Below are 17994 nucleotides of genomic sequence, written 5' to 3'. Positions count from 1 at the left end.
TCTTTTACTTCTCCATGTTGGTTGTGTCAAAATTATTTATGGTAGGTCTACGTACTATGTGCTAAGTAAGTATTTCATTAATATTGCATGATCATGATGCTTTGGAATTACTGACCCCTTCAGACCATATAATTACTAATTATTGATAAAGATCTGTGGACTTAAAAATATTACGTGTGAACAAAAAAAAAACAAGAAAAAATTATCTTTTCATACTTGTTTTCTAATGAATTAGTTAGTAATTCTGCTTTATGATGGCCTCATACACATTCCAGCTCTCACCCACACCAAACTCTGACAGATGCACATGCATATGTGTGTACACACACACACACACACACATGCACACTGAAGGGTGGAAGCCAGGACCCATGCCTTCACACAGAGTTGATCCCTCTACCTCTCGCGCTGCCACCTGACTTTGCGTCTTCAGGTAGCATTTCCCACTTCACGTGGATTTTCTTCTGAAAAGTGATGGATGCCACCTTTGAGAGACCGAGCTCCTCAAGTACAGGAACCAAGCCTCCGTGCTCTTTGGTTCCCCAGGGCCTGGCATTGTACCTGGCATGTGACAGCCACTCAGAAAATGTTGTTAGAGTAAATACAAGTGTTTCTCAGGCACACATTTCTTTCTCTATTTAAGCATCTTGACAATGGATATATTTGAGCCAGTTTTTGTAAATGTGATGCCCTTTTCACCGTCAGCATAGGCATATTACCATTTTTTTGCTTACAGATTTATATTTTGGGGAAATTTATTAATTTAGGAGTTACATTATTGAGTTTAAAGGAAATTTCTACTATCTGCTAAAGAAAATCTAATGGACTTTGAGGAAAATTTGTATTGTTTTTTTTTGAAAAGCATAAGAAGATACCATTTATTATTTGTAGTAATATATACATCATCAATATGGCTTTATCTAAGCAATGTGATACTTGATGGTTATTACTGGCAAACTGCTGCTAGTTTACATGCATGGCTCTTGAATGAGAAAGCCATCTTCTAATTATAGTTTCAAAAACATCATCAGTGTTCTTGGGTTAAACAGATTTTATTCTGTAACTTTTGAGAATGAAAAATGTGATTGCCTTCATAGTAGGCTTGAGAAATCTATCACAATGTAAATATGTTTCAGACTATGAAAATGTTCACATTATTGAAAATATAGAACACCATATAGCAGTGAACATAATACCCTAAAAACTGCATAGTGCCAGGAAATCATGTCTGATTTTATTAACACTTATCTTTACCTAAAAGCTATTTTTTTTTAAATCCTGGGATTTTAAAAATATTTTATAATATAAATGAATAGTTGGGAATGGGATACACAGGGTGGGTGAAAGTAGATTTACAGTTATATGTATTGAATATAATACAGTAACCTATACTAATAATAGAGGAATATGCAAATTGGCCAGGATGCCATCACGTAATGACCAATCAGAACTGGGGAGGGGCCAAGGCAGAGAGCTCTCAGCATGCCTTTAACAGGGGTCCAAAGGGCGCGTAGAGGAAGGGAGAGCAAATAGGCAGTTAGGGGGATCAGGCCAGCAGGGGAGAGCAGTTAGGCAGTTAGGGGGATCAGGCCAGGAGAGCAGATAGGCAGTTAGGGGGATCAGGCCGGCAGGGGAGAGCAGTTAGGGGGATCAGGCCTGCAGGGGAGAGCAGTTAGGCAGTTAGGGTGATCAGGCCAGGAGGGGAGAGCAGTTAGGGGGATCAGGCCAGCAGAGGAGTAGGTAGGAGCATCAGGCAGGCAGGCAGGCGAGTGGTTAGGAGCCAGTGGTTCCGGATTGTGAAAGGGATCCCGGATTGGTGAGGGTGCAGGCTGGGCTGAGGGGACCGCCTCTGCCCCCTCCCCATGCATGAATTTCATGCACTGGGCCTCTAGTTAATAAATAATAATACAAGAATAAACTCTGTTTCATGTACTCACAACTGTAAACATACTTGTGTCCCACCCTGTAAAGACTGAGGATGAGGAATAATATTTGCATTTATGCTCTGATCTTAGAACCATGGAGTCCTTATCTGCAGATTAGTGATGAGGCCAATAAAGTTAACTTGACAAGATACACACTACTCCCAAGTGGCCAGACTAGAATCCAAAAGTCTGGACTCACAGCCCAATGTCGGTTTCATTATGCCAAGTAGATTCTTAAATTTAAAAAAAAATTAAACTCTCAGAAACCACAACCCCAATAAACAAGATCATCATTACTGCCTTCATCCTGGAACACCTAGGAGAGAATACATACTTTTTGGAGCCCTGGTAAAACAAAAGTCACAAGTGCAGGGCTGATGTGAGTGTATCAGCATGGCCACTGCTGGTTCAACCATGCACACACATCATGGTGGAGGTGGGGCAGAGAGAATAATAGCGTGCATGTATATTTGCTGGCCTGGGAGCTTCTTGGCATTCCCTCTTCAAACGCATACATCGATTATTTAGCAAGGCCAGATGGCAGGCCTAAACAGCTGAAAACAGTCATGCCCTACAGTGCCCCCAAAGAGTGCATGCCATTTATAAGCCATGCTGGAATTCTCTGTTGTTGGGATGATGGAAGTGGATATAACCAAAAGCAAATGTTTTATGTCAGGAGGAAAGGGGTCAGGCGTACAGCTGGAGCAGAAAACCTTGGCTGCTTTCTGCCAGCTCAGCAGTGTTTCTGCTGTTCATCACCCTGAGTGGTAGAAAGTGAGTGGTAGAAAGTGTGGCTGTGTTCTCTGCGGGCCTTAGGGTCACAGTGGTGGGCAGTGTATTTCTGCCATTCAGACTCCAAAGTCTTTGGAATTTTTTAATCCGTTTGTGCTAAGGGTTGGTGACATTTTATTTAAACTGTGAGATGGAGGGAGATAAAAAGTTCTGTAAGCACGTCCATAGAGTGAATGAGGTGTTAAACCTACCTCAATTTTTTTCAGCATTTCAAGAATACCTATTAATGTGAGCTGATTGATATGTTAACTAGCTTGGTTTTTGTGATTATTTCACAATGTCATATACCTTAAATATATGTAATTTTTATTTGTTAATTATACCTCAATGAAGCTGGATGGAAAATAGCTTTTATACTCAACCATTGTATGAACTGTAGATCAGATCTACCCAAATCTTCCCTTGGCTATCCTTGGTTATTCAGTAGCTTATCTGACTAAATAATCTTTTCACTACGCTGAAATGCATTTTTTTAAAAATTTATTCAAACTAAACATTGTCAGAATTGACTAATAGTCAAAATTGGATTTTAACGTATCTACTTTAATGGTTGAAGTGAAAAAATAATGAGTGATATGTTTCACTTGAATTTGTCCAATGTTAAAACTTTTGCTAGTCAAAGTCATCTGTTTTCCCTATGGCTGTTTTGTAGCTTACAATCCAGTTTAGCAGTTATCTTGCTTTGCTGGCATCCCTGCACATTGTACTGTACAGACAAAGGGAGCTGAGTTGGCAGGCTCAGGTAAAACCGTCCAGGAACCTTGCTTCAAGTTCTCACAAACTGCCCAACAGGGAAAAGGGGGGGCCCTCCTAGGGCAGTGGCTGGCAAAATGTCCCCAAGTGATCCTTACAGCAGACAAGATTCAGGGGAATGACAAAGAGGCTACTCCCCAGGGCCACACTCAAATGTCTTGCTACTGGCTGTAGGTGGGTTTGACTACTTTTTTTAATTTTCTAAAGAACAGTGTTTTGGACTGGTGCTGTTTTCCCCAAGATGACTGAACATATATTTAAACCGCTTGCTTTTCAATCTCCGGAGCTATATACATTTCCACCTGACAGCTTTATCTAGTCCAAAGTCAAAACATCAAGATTTATGCCTGAGAAGAATTTGACATTGAGTGGTTTTGGATGCTCACAGAAGTATGTTTTCTACTCAAGCCGCTATGTAATCTGCTGAATTCCCCCATATTTTGAAGGACAAAGTCTAAGTTTGGAAGGGCAGCGAAGCTGTGGTTAAACACTTTTCATTACGATTCTATTTTGGCTTGTGAAATACTACTTCATGAAACCTATTAATCTGACCTTGTTTTTATACGTGAACATTCAGTTGTTCAATGTAATACAGATTTTCACATTGTTTTTTTTTTAAGAGTTAGAATTCATTAATATTAATTAATACTTATTGTGCTGTGTCCCCAGGGGGCATATGTGGAACTCTGTATGAGAGTTGTGTGGCAATTTCACATACTTTTCTTAAATATCTTATAATATAGATATTTTTAGTCCAAACCTGGGAGAGAAACTCCAAAACACATTTATAGAAAAATATAAAATCAATGGACTGGAAGTCATGCCATTTCCTCTGAGGACTTGGTCAACAATTTGTCTTCTCTTTTCCAAATCATCAGCCTTTTCCTTTTCACCATCCCTGCTCAGAGAGTCAGTAATGCAAGGTGGTTAACAACTTGGGGTTTGGCAGTATCTACACTGGGGTTCAAACTTCTGTTCTGGAACTTTCTGGCTATGAAATCTCAATTATTTTACTGCAAAATAGGGAAAATAACAGTCCCTACTTTTTTAGTTATCTCATATAATTTTCAAGAACCCAGCACAATAGTCTGTGCCCAGAAGGAATAATGACATGCATAGGATGATAGCTAGCAAATGAATACCTTATAAATATTAGCTATCATTATTATTATTAGGCACTTACATTTGGATGTCACTTACATACCTTGAACTAAAATATTCGAAACTGAATTTGACTTTTCCCCAAATTTGGACCCTTTTATTACAGTTCTGGTTAGGGACTAAATGGAGACTTAGATAAACATTACTTTCCTTTCATCCATCTCTATACTCAATGCATCTAAGACTAATTTATCTCACCTTATCTTCTTAACACCTCTTAAGCCATCACTGCTCTTTCCACACCTACAGCATTTCTTTGTTTCAGGCCTGCCACATAGCTATCAAAGTGTTCTTAAACACAAACCTCATTTTTTAGCTGCCAGCCTCATTTGCCCCGTTTAGCCTGGCGTTCAAGGCTACCCATGATCTGATGCTGCTTCTCTCTCTCCAACTTCATCTCTGCGTTTAGGCTCTGTCCACACTGCCCACTCTCACCTAGCACTGAAATCTCTACTTCAGCTGTAATAAGCACCGATTTCATCAAACATGCCATCCTATCTTCTATCTCTGTGGCCTATCTGTAGCTTATACATGCCAATTCCCTTCCCTCAAATACCCTCCTCATCACCTCTTCCCGTGTCTCATCCATGAAATTGTATTCATCCTTAAAGATCCAGCTCAAGTCTCTCCTCCTCTACCATCATTATTTTTATCAATGTCCCACCTATGCTTACTAATTGAATTTAGTTGACCATATTGCATTGTCATGTGTTAACTTCTACATGTATTTCCTACTGTATTTCGAACCCTTTTGATCCAGCACTCAAATATTGGTTGTTGAGGGAATGAGTGAACCACGTACAGCAGGTGTACCTTTCCAGAATTGCCTAATTACTATTATTTCTTTAGTTTTTAATTTTTAAATTATTTTTATTTTTTGTTAATCCTTACCCGAGGATATTTTTCCATTGATATTTAGGGAGAGTGAAAAAGAGAAGGAAAGACAGAGAGAAATATCAATGTGAGAGAAACGCATCGATGGTTGCCTTCTGCACGCCCTGACCGGGGCCCGGGCTGGGAAGGAGCCTGCAACCAAAGTACTTGCCCTTGACCGGAATCAAACCCGGACCCTTTGGTCCACAGGTCGACACTCTATCCACTGAGCCAAACCGGCTAGGTCACCATTATTTCTTTAATTGCCAGCCAACCTACACCTCCTGCACACCCAGAACTGTTTTTACAATTGTATTGAGGCATTGTGTACTTTTTCCTTCTCCACTGATGGACCTTATTAGGACTAGCCCTACAAAATTCACAGTTAGATGTTATTTCAAATGATGTTTATTGCATTGCTCAGTGTCCCCTTTCTAAGAAACCACAGGAGAAACTTTTTCCAAGTCCCTTTACCTGAAAAGCTGCCTTTTTTCCTGAGCAATATGTGTTCTTTCATGTTACAAACTCTTCTATTTCTGTAAGCTTCAGGACCAAACTGAAGATGTCACCGCATTCATGTTGCATACTTATCTCAACTGGTTGCATTTTTTTTTTCTGACCCTCATTTGTCATTATCTTTAATTTTTCTACTTTATGGTCTTATTTGATTGTCTGCCCTTTTTTGTTAGCTGCCTCTATTTTAGAACAAGACAAATTGTACAATTTATTCTTAGGTACGTAAAGGAAAGTGGAAAGTAAGGTAGGATGAAGATGATAACATGTGTACCGGTGACTAAGAGAGGAGGGAACAGAGGAGAACACTGGGACATTAGAATTGTCTAACAACGATTCTAGGATTAATGTCTTGCTGAAGTTATTAGTACCCAATCAACTAACATTTTTTGAGCAACTATGTGTTAGGCATAGGGGTACAGAGATATACTAAATGGAGTCTCTAGTCACAGGAACTCATAGTATAATCAACTCTAATTTCCACTCTGGCCTTTAGGATTGAGACATAGAGAGGATACCATTTCCCAAAAGGGACCTCTTCCCAAGCCAACAGGAAATGAACTCTCATAGAGTATAGATAAGCTTTCATGGCAAATGCCTCAATCTACAGATGGCTTAGATGGTTAGAAGAATATTGCTCAGTCAAAAACCAGTCGGGAGGCAGGTGGTCCAGGGGTGGAGTGGGTCTACTGTGTACAACATTTAGCTTCCATACGCAGGGGCCACGCTGGTTACTCCAGCACTCAGAGGTTCCTGCAACAGGAAGCATGCCCATGGGTCACTTCTCCTCACCTTCCTATGGACAGGACTTGATTCCTTTGTTACAGGAAGCTGCAGAGGACACAGAATATTCTAACTGGGGTCCCCAATCCAGTTAAAATAAAGAAGGGGAGAATAGGTGTCGGTAGACCGCTAGCGAATTTCTGCTAACATTAGCAACAAGGTTTCTTCTTGTAGTAGTAGTAGTATTGTTGTTGTTATTATTAATATTTGATGATGATAATCTTGATTTTCCTTCCCATCTCTGAATGTTATTTAAAAGCCATGTATATATGCTTAGGCTATAGTTCAATTTATAGTTGCACTCCCTCTCCTCTGCTTCAACTGTGAACTTCATCTCTTCAAGTTCTCAGAGGTCTAAGATTGAAAAAAGATGGCTACACAGTAATATTTTAAAAAATAACAACTCACCAGCTAGTCAGGTGGTATATTTTGTATTCTGATTTTCTCACTAAAAACTTTTACTTATATCATGGGCAAATTTCTGAAATATGTATGGATATCTCTCCAGAAAAGATGAGGGCATGCGCATAGAGAAACGAGTCATAAGTTTTAGTGTTTAAAATCTCATTGTTGACAGCTCATAAAAGAATAAATTTTATCTGAAAGAGTTCACTGTGCCCCATTTGTAAGTTATAAAGATATATTTTAGTTTTGCTCCTATTTCATTTATTTTATAAAGCGAGAGATGATAAGTTGTTATGTGACACAAATCAAATTGAAATGGGAAATAGAGGAGGATGGGAAGTGGAAAAATACTTCCTAATATTGCTGGTTCTGTGTATAATTTAGCTGTCTTTAAATATTAAGTAATCTTTTATACTGAACATAAGTATATTCCAGAACACGGGGAGAACTATTTTCACTCTGAATTTATAACATTTTTAGAAGCTTAATTATCATACTTGAAGGTCAAATGGTGTTTTATTGCAATAAAATACAAAAAGTAATAAAGAAATTATTCCTGGGGAGATGAAAATCTAGGTTCATAGCTCATTAAATGGTAACTTCACGGGCCATGTCTAATTTGTCATATTTATCTGTGGAAGTTTTATACATTTGAATTTCAAATTAGGTGAAGAGATACCTGAGGCAAAACTACCTAGGGTCTTTGAATGCTAAAACGATTCAGGAGATATAATTCCCATCACATAATACCTTTATTTGTGAGAAGTGTCTGTCTGGCTCAAAGCCTTCTCTTTTTTATTTTAAGTAATCAATAATATTAACACAAAGCTCACTAACCACTTCTTTAACTCGTTCTTTAGGCATCCCTTTTTATTTTTCTGCCCAACATATAGAAATCTTCATTCTTTCTACTGAATTGTTGAACAAGTTGACTGAAATATGCTTTGGAGTTACATGATTACTTAAAAGTTTTCTTCCAAAAGAAATCAGTTAAAAGAAAAATACTTTCATCAAAAGAACAACCTTTGGGGGAATTAAACACGACTTAATTCTTTCTAATGTGACCTCATGATCTTCAGGAAAACAGTTTTTGCCCACTGAGTACGATGTTGGCTGTAGGTTTGTTATATTTGGCCTTTATTAGATTGAGGTATGCTTCCTCTATTCCCACTTTGCTGAGAGTTTTTATCATAAATGGCTGCTGGATTTTATCAAATACTTTTTCTGCATCTATTGATATGATCATGTGATTTTTATCCTTCATTTTGTTTATGTGGTGTATCACATGTATTGATTTCTGAATATTGTACCAACCTTGCATCCCCAGAATAAATCCCACTTGATCAGGTGTATAATCTATTTACTGTATTGCTGGATCAGGTTTGCTAATATTTTATTGAAGATTTTAGTATCTAAGTTCATCAGGATTATTGGCCTATAATTTTCTTTCTTTGTAGTGTCTTTATCTGGTTTAGAATTAGGATAATCCTGGCCTCGTAAAATGAGCTTGGAAGTCTTCCCTCCTCTTGAATTGTTTTGATTAGTTTGAGGAGTTAGGTGGTAGTCCTTTTTTTGAATGTTTGCTAAAATTTGCCTGTGAAGCCATTCGGTCCAGGAATTTTGTTTGCTGGGAGTTTTTTATTACTGCTTTGATTTCAATAGTTGCAATTGGTCTATTCAGATTTTCTTATTCAGTTTTGGAAGATTGTATGTTTCTAGAAATTTATCCATTTTGGCCAGATTGTCTTTGTTGGCATATGGTTGTTCATAGTATTTTGTTATAATCCTTTGCATTTCTGTGATACAGTGTGCAGATGATGTTTCATTGAGTTGTACACTTGAAACCGGTATGATTTTGTGAACCAATGTCATCCCAATAAATTCAATTTAAAAATAAATAAAGATAATGCAATCTCATGAGATACTAGTGAGCTCAACTTCTGAAAGAGCATAAACACAGAAATGCTTTTTCAAATATGAAGTTTTTCTTTACTTTCAGCATCTAATTTGTCTCTTGGACAAATTAAATTGATGATGGGAAGAATTTAATATTGAGAAACCATATAATGGTCCATGTTTATGATATTTACTAAAAAAGACCCAAATATTTAATCTATAATAATAAAAGCATAATATGCAAATTGACCAAACGACTGAACAGTGGAATGACTGTCTGGACAACCTTCTGGATGAAGTCGGGGCTGCAGGGCCGAGGTGGCCGGGGCTGCGAAGGCCTACTCTTGCACAAATTCCGTGCATCAGGCCTCTAGTCTATTATAAAGTGATTAAGAAAAGCACAACTGTGAGCTCCAGGATCCAAATGAAATCATAGAAGCTATTATAGAATTGGAGGTGTTTGCTCCCTGTTTCAGTTTGCAGAAACTTTCAGATCTTTAATTTATATCTGCAAAGCTCAGCTACTATTTTCTTGTCAATGTCATACAGGCAAATTATTAACTACATCTAGCCTGTGAGATGCTCTAGATCAAGCATGTCAAACTCGCAGCCCACAGTCCGCATGAGGCCCACAGTGAATATTTTTGTGGCCCAGCCAATATGTAAGAAATGTTTTAATAAAAATTGTGTAACTTAATTTTTATAATACCCTGTTATACATAATTATTAATAACCTACAATGTTCACTAATAACTGATTATTATAATCGTGTTGCATTCGTTTCCCTTATGTGCCTTAAGCGCAGGCACACCATTTCTCTCCACTAATGCTAGCAACGAGTATTTTAGCAGCTGATTGCCATGTCATTAGTCTTGTACTATCTTGTTTGGTGTCCGCAACAGGAAATATTTCCCTTTTGGAGAACAAGAAAAATAAGGTTTATTTGCATTACGCTTATTAATTTATGCAGTTATTCAGTGTCTGGTAAGTTAATATTCAAGAAAAAATATTAATTTTTATTAAAATGTTCTATAAATTTTATGTTAATGATGACATTTATTTCAGCCCTTTGTATTCAGCATGTCTCTATCAAAATAAACCTACATTTCTATGAAAATTGAAGCTTTTGTTTTTTGTGGCCCACATAAACTTAAACCTTATTTATTTGGCCCATGTTAGCCTTTGAGTTTGACATGCTTGCTCTAGATGATAGAGAAAATATAGTTAGTGAATGAAAGGTAATGTTCACTGGGTAACTCTGATGCCAAACAATGATAGATATTTGACATTTGTTGGGTTTAAAAGTTTGGAAAGGGATTGATAAGTAGTTATCTATAATAATAAAAGTGTAATATGCTAATTAGACCAGATAGCCGAACAACCTTCTGGATGTCCTTCTGGACAACCTTCAGGACGAAGCTGGGGCTGCAAGGGCCGAGGCAAGCCACCACAGCTGTGAGGGCCAAGCCCCTTGCAAGAATTTTGTGCATCAGGCCTCTAGTTTTCATATAATGGTGGTCAGATTAACTCACACCGATTGGAAAATAATGAGCTATTAAAAAATATCTCAAATTCCCTGCCCCCCCAAATAAAGATATCCCTTAGAAAGGGACCTGCAACTGTTGTGACTTTAGAGCCAGGACCAACATATATGTGTTAACATATATGGGCTAAGTGCTTTTTTCCATTTGCTCAAGTGTCAGCACATTCTTTTTCTACTATTATTTTAAACAAGTAGATACTGTCCTTATTTAAAAAGACTAAGAAGCATGTTTTTCTTAGAAAATGTTGCTACTGAATCTACATGTTTTCATGTTAGGCCTACTTAGTCTTGTGATGTGAATTGATTGTCTTCATGTGAATTGGGTCTCCTTACAATTGTTTCACATAATAATCATTCACCTTCACTACTCCTGGCATACTTGTCTTTATTAAATCTGCATTAGTACGGGTTTCTTGTATTCATTCAAAGCAGTTCCAGTCTTTTTCTTATGATAGCTCAGGGAGTTTAGTAATTGGAAGAATAGCAGAGCTGAATAAAAAGGAAGCTCTACAAGGGATATATTTTTTTAAAAAACAAATTTTGAAGTATCTTATAAAAACAGTGATTCAGAGAAACCAAGATGGTGGCATAGGTAAACACCTGAAATTGCTGCCTCGCACAACAACTTCAAAAATACAACTAAAAGACAAAGCAAACATCATCCAGAACCACAGGAAGGCTGGCTGAGTGGAAATTCTACAACTAGAAGGAAAGAGAAAAGCACACTGAGACTCAGAGGAGGTACGGAAGTAAAGTGCAGAGGTACGGAGGCAAGGCGCAAGCGGAAAGGGCTGGCAACTGAGGATGTGGTTGTCTTTTTCAATAGGGAGGGAGACACAAGCTCCTGACAGCCCTGACTCCAGTTCCAGGCGGGTCTCTGGGGACCCAGACTCATATGGGGAGAAACTGGACTGTCTGGCAGCAGGCAGAACTCAAGGGCGGCTTTCTCTCAGAGGTGCTTGCAGCGATTACCATGGGCCACTGAGACCCGGGACCTCTTAGGGCAGGGCTGAGGATTAGTCATAGCTGTTTGCTCCGCCCTATTGATTCTCTGAGACCCAGCCCCACCCAAGCTGTGTGCAGAGGCTTTTGCATATGAATGACCTGGCCCTTTGCGATCTAAAATTACCTAACAAACTGCAGCTGGGTCAGAGAGACCCAGATCATCCAAAAGAAGGCCCAAGGTCCCACAGCAGATTGTATTGCTTCACAGCTGGGCCTCATCTGGGCACCTCCAAATCCCAAACAAAGAAGAGGAATCTGCAGATCTCCCCGTACCTCCTGCTAGGTAGCCTCAGGCAGAGCCTAAATTAGCACCTCCTTAGAGATCCAAGTGCCAGTGTACCCAGTGGTCAGAGTGGGACCATCAAGATTATAACTCTTCAGATCTATAAGGGACACACTCAGGGGGCAGACTCAGTGAGCACCAAAGCCCCACTGAAATAAGTCTTACCCCATAAGGGTGTCTCCAGCACAGAAGTTCTCCCACCGTAGACACAGCTGAATCTCACAGCCAATTGGCCTGGAGGTCAATTCCTCCCAGTGATACCAACTACAATCAAGGCTTAACTACAACAAGACTGTGCACACAGCCCACAAAGGGGCACACCAAGAGTGTCCACCTCAGGTAATTGGGGAGGCTGAGCCACTGGGCCCTATAGGACACCTAGCACAGAAAACTCTATCAGCACAGGAAAGCAGCCAAAATGTGGAGACAAAGAAACAGGTCACAAATGACAGAAATGGAGGAAAGCAAACTACTGGATATAGAGTTCAAAACCACACTTTTAAGGTTTTTCAAGAATTTTCTAGAAACCGCCGATAAATTTAGTAGGACCCTCAATAAGTGTAATGAGACCCTCGAGGATATGAAAAAGGACCAACTAGAAATTAAGCATACACTGACTGAAATAAAGAATATTATACAGAGATCCAAGAGCAGACTAGAAGATTGCAAGAATCAAGTCAAAGATTTGAAATACAAAGAAGTAAAAAACACCCAACGGGAAAAGCAAAAAGAAAAAAGAATCCAAAAATATGAAGATAGTGTAAGGAGCCCCTGGGACAACTTCAAGCGTAACAACATCCAAATTATGGGGGTGCCAGAAGAAGAGAGACAGCAAGATATTGAAAACCTATTTGAAGAAATAATGACAGAAAACTTCCCCTACCTGGTGAAAGAAATAGACTTACAAGTCCAGGAAGCGCAGAGAACCCCAAACAAAAGGAATCCAAAGAGGACCACACCAAGACACTTCATAATTAAAATGCCAAGAACAAAAGACAAAGAGAGAATAGAATCTTAAAAGCAGCAAGAGAAAAAGAGCTAGTTACCTACAAGAGTGTACCCATACAATTGTCAGCTGATTTCTCAACAGAAACTATGCAGGCCAGAAGGGAGTGGCAAGAAATATTCAAAGTGATGAATAGCAAGAACCTACAACCAAGATTAGTCTACCCAGCAAAGCTATCATTCAGAATTGAAGGTCAGATAAAGAGCTTCACAGATAAGAAAAAGCTAAAGGAGTTCATCACCACCAAACCAGTATTATCTAAAATGCTGAAAGGTATTCTTTAAGAAGAGGAGGAAGAAGAAAAAGGTAAAGATAAAAATTATGAACAACAATTACATATCTATCAACAAGTGAATCTGAAAATCAAGTGAATAAAATATCTGATGAACAGAATAAACTGGTGAATATAATAGAATCAGGAGCATAGAAAGGGAGTGGACTGACAATTCTTGGGGGAAAAGGGGTGCAGGGGTGCGGGAAGAAACTGGACAAAAATCGTACACCTATGGATGAGGACAGTGGGGGGGGGGTGTAAGGGCAGAGGGTGGGGTGGGAACCGGATGGAGGGAACTATGGGGGAAAAACAGAGGAACAACTGTAATAATCTGAACAATAAAGATTTAAAAATATAAATAAATAAATAAAAACAGTGATTCAGGTTTCTTTTATTTTCAAATATATTAGCTTATCAACTTAAAGAAAACAATTCCTGTTCTCTTTACACATTCAATAAAATTTTAGTAAAATTACATACTTAATCTTCAGGTATTAACACTTAATAGTTCCATAGCATCTCTAGGAAAACGTTTGGCTATGCAAACATCTAGAATATCACTGAAGCATTTCAATATTGATCTACAGCTTTGTATTCTGGAGAATTTGAATGATAATAACTAAGTTTTAAAGGTCTTTGGCTTTTTCAACTAAAAACATGTCAAAGTATGCCAGGTCTTCATTAATAATCCTTTGCTAGAAACAGGGTTTTAAAAAAACATGGCTGCTTTATTGAGGTTCTATCTTGATTCCTATATTCTGTTGCTTGCTTTTGCTTTTTTAAAGTAGAATCTTCATTTTAACTCACCTGGTTAGCATTGCATATTTCATCTGTGGTTATAAGTTGATTTCTTTTGTTGACATTTGGCATACTACTTAAGTTATCAAGATATAATTAAGTTCAATTTCCAGTTCAGTCAAGTTACTTGAACCTGATCAATCTTTAAAAATAACATAGTTTCTGTGGATATCAATAACATTAAGTTTGTGAGGGAAGATTACAGATATGTGTGCTTATTTTGAGTGTAATCTAGAGTTCATTGAAATGTGAAGTCATTTACCCTTCATGTGTTCTATTATCACAGATAGTGATGTTGTCATCTTGCCTAGGATAAGTGACAGATTAGTAGATCTTCAGAATTATAAGTTGGATTTCTTTATGCATTGCCAATATTCAGGGACCTCCTTGGAGTGGTTCATGAAATCCAACTGCAGGATATGGTATATCATAATCATTGTACTTTAATTTAAAAACACCATTGAAAGTATGACTGCTACCAAAGGACTTGTATGCATACATAAAAACCAAACCAATGGACACAGACAACAGGGATGAGAGCATGAGTTGGGGGGCGGGGCATGTTGAGAGTTAATGGGGGGATGAGGACACATTTGTAATACCTTAACCAATAAAGAAATTAAAGATTTTAAAAAAAAGGAAGTATGACTGCTAACCATTGCACTGCTTGTAAGAGTTTACAGCTTAGTGGTAGGAACTTCATGTTAAGCTGAATTGCCTCAACATTTATGGTAAGATAAATGGTTTACTAAGTAATCAGGTGTTTGTATAAACCAAAGCGAACTCCTGGTATTCTTCGCAGGATGATTTTTTTCCATAGTGTAGCTTATACATTTATTCCTTTCTGTAAATCTAGGAATATCCAAATTTGTTAACAGTTCTGTGTTAGGGTAAAAAGTAAGTTCCTCATAGCATAAAGTTCGGTCCAGCCTTTATGTATGGTCTCATGGGTCTTATCAGTGAAGCTAAGTAAGGACCGTTTAATGAAGATTCTCCCACAGTGATCCCTCTGGATAGAGAACCACTCCAGGCTATCTCTTTCTCTCTCTTTAACTCAGTCTCCTTGGACAACTGACAGGGCCCCTACCCACAGTACATCCTCCCATGTATAACCATGGTCAGCCATCTGACCTGGTTTTTTATCACAATGAAGAGACACCTAGAAGAAAGTGAGAATGTCTTTTAGATTTCTTTGAAAAGTGTGCCTATCCTATTTTCTTCAAAACCAAAGCCTAGTTCTTTAAGAACATTTTTTGTTCTCTCATTCTCAGAACCAAACTTCTCAGTATAGACCACTTGGCAACTTTAAGTGTTGGCTAGAGTTGATTTATGCAATTTCACTTTCAAAGGAGCTGGGAAGTTGGACCTAGATGCGTGGTGGGGTGGGGCAACTCCTTAAAGAGGCATAGAATCAGCAACAGACCAACAAAAGTTGAAATAAAAACATTCAAGCAATCTAGAAAGATGAGTCAGAACTAGTTCAATGGCAAAGAAGCACAAAAGGTATACTTGGAAGATGCCAGTAGGTATTACTTGGAAGGTTGACAAATTAGGACCTCTCTGATGTATACATTTTATATTTAATAAAGGAAAAGACCTTTCTTCCAAATTTACATAATTCAGGAATTTGGTAATTTGTCCATGTTAGTAGTATGAGGCAAAGCAAGTACTATCCAAATGGGAATGTAATAAATGATGTTGAACTATATTATACTTCTTCAGGCTATTTATTCTAATTCTGTGATATATTAACCTGATAAATGTGAAAAAGAAGAACTTCCTACAAGCTTAGAAAGTTTTGTTTTACTACATAAAACTATATTGATAAAGCCACTTGGTGAAAGATGATTGAAATTAGTGTCCCAGGCCTAGTACTTGACTAGATTTTGAACCATGCATGTGTAAATATTTTTCAAGGAAGTTTGTATATTTCATTTTACAAATTTAATGGGTACTAATGTTCCCTTTTTTGAGGAAATAATGTTTAGTTATAGCAGACAGTGGATATTTTTGTTAAAAATATTGAATTGAGCGCTGACCAGTTTCAATTAGTGGTTAAAGCTTTAGCCTATAGACAAAGGGGTCTCAGGTTCGACTCCCAGTCAAGGGCAAGTTCCTTGGTTGAAGGTTCCCCGTCCCTAGTAGGAGCGCATGTGGGAGACAACCAATCGATGTGTCTCTCACATCAATGTTTCTTTCTCTCTCTGTCTCTGCCCCTCCTCAATCCCTTCCATTCTCTCTAAAAATCAATGGAAAAAATATCTTCGGGTGAGGGTTAACAGAAAAAGAAAAAAATATATATTGAATTGAATTGAATTTTCCTAACTAGTGATTTAAAATATTATTTAAATTTTTTTAGTTTAATTAAATTCAGGTGGACACTCACTAGGTGTTTAAACTACCCAGACTACTTATATTAAAGGACTATTTGATAAAATTCGGAGTATATTTTGACATTTTTCAAAGGTTTGGATCTTCATTTATTTTCCAAACTATCATAAAATATATGATCACTAAGAAGGAAGCTTTCAATTTCATTCAGTATTTATTGAGAATCTAGTACCATCTTAGCCTGGTGTCTTGTGTGGACATATTTTCTTCTTTTGAGGAATTTATTTCTTCTTCAGAAAAAAGACATGTAGTACTTAATACAGGGAACAGTTCTGCATGCTGTAAAATAAGGGATGGATTATATGATTAAAAACAATGGTTTTAAAATGTGGTTTTCTATTAAAATCATCAGAGGAGGTTTTTTTGTCTCTTTCATAATTGAGATTTTGTTGTTTGTTTTGAGGGTCAGTACACAGACATTTCAATTTGTACACAATTCTTAACATACATACCAAAAATATAAAGTCATGTCGTTGTGATTCTTTTCTAAACAGTTATTCCAGTGACTTTCCAGCTTAAAATTTATTCATTTTATTTTAGAAGAGCTGGTTTCACTTAGTTACAAAAACATCAATTTCAAAACTATATCTGTCCAAGTAAATTTATTTACTTCTTGTGTCAACCTAGTAATATTAACATGGGATTCATAGAAATATTGCATAAATCTGAAAAGAAACTACAAAATTATCAATATCAACAAGATAGTCTTCAAATTTTTGTTGGCATTTTGCAGACAATTTAAAAAATGCTGCATATTGATTATTGTTAGGGAATCTTCCGCACATTGATTCATGTTAGGAAAATGTATGAAACCATTATTTATTTGTATTTTAGAGGTTTCAGTTTTAACATGAATTCCCTTTTCTAAATACTTTGCAAATAAGCTTTTGCTTTCCTTGTAGTTTCAAATTTAGCTCACTCGTATGTAGTATGATATTAAGGGAGCATACATCATTGTGCCATATTTTGTCATTGATTATTGGATAACTGGCAATTATGCTTTTTGTTTCCCTAAAATCCTAAATTAGAGCTAACCATTAGTAAATCTTTATAAAACTCTTCTACGACTTGACCAATATAAGCATTGACACAAAACACAAGGTCATTACATTTTTCTTCTTTTTTTTTTTAACACTTCCATAAACTGTTGATGATTCAGAGCATTTGCACATATGTGATGAATGTATACTAACAACTGTATTCATGGCACTCTCCATAGAGTCTGTTTCAAAAAAGAGAGCACAGGAATTTTCAATGTGTATAATATATTGGTGTGAAGCAATATGACAAACATCAATTTCTAGTTTTAAAATGCTGTTATATCTGGATTTTTCATCTAACATCACTGAAGCACTGACCATCATAACAGAAATAAATATTTTCATATCAGCTGAAATTCTTCAGCTGATGTAAAAGCTTTAAAAATATCTATGTCATGAATTCTAATTTTTAGATAGTGAATTGACAGTATTTCTGCATAGATTTTAAAGTCTTTTGAAAAAAAACATATAACCAAAGTATTAATTGGGCAGTGTTCCTTATTTTCAAACTCGTGTCAGAGAGTCCTTTCTTAAAAATGCATTTTTTTAACAT

The 17994-nt window shown here is 37.2% G+C and overlaps 1 protein-coding gene across 1 annotated transcript in view; it reads left to right on the top strand.

Moving 5' to 3' along the window:
- RELN (reelin) overlaps positions 1-17994 on the top strand; it is a 432712-nt gene that overhangs the window by 170136 nt on the left and 244582 nt on the right. The window lies entirely within an intron of this gene.

This window comes from Myotis nattereri, assembly GCF_964212035.1.
Source record: "Myotis nattereri genome assembly, chromosome: 11".
Classification (NCBI taxonomy): Eukaryota; Metazoa; Chordata; class Mammalia; order Chiroptera; family Vespertilionidae; genus Myotis; species Myotis nattereri.
This window is presented reverse-complemented; position numbering and strand designations above follow the sequence as displayed.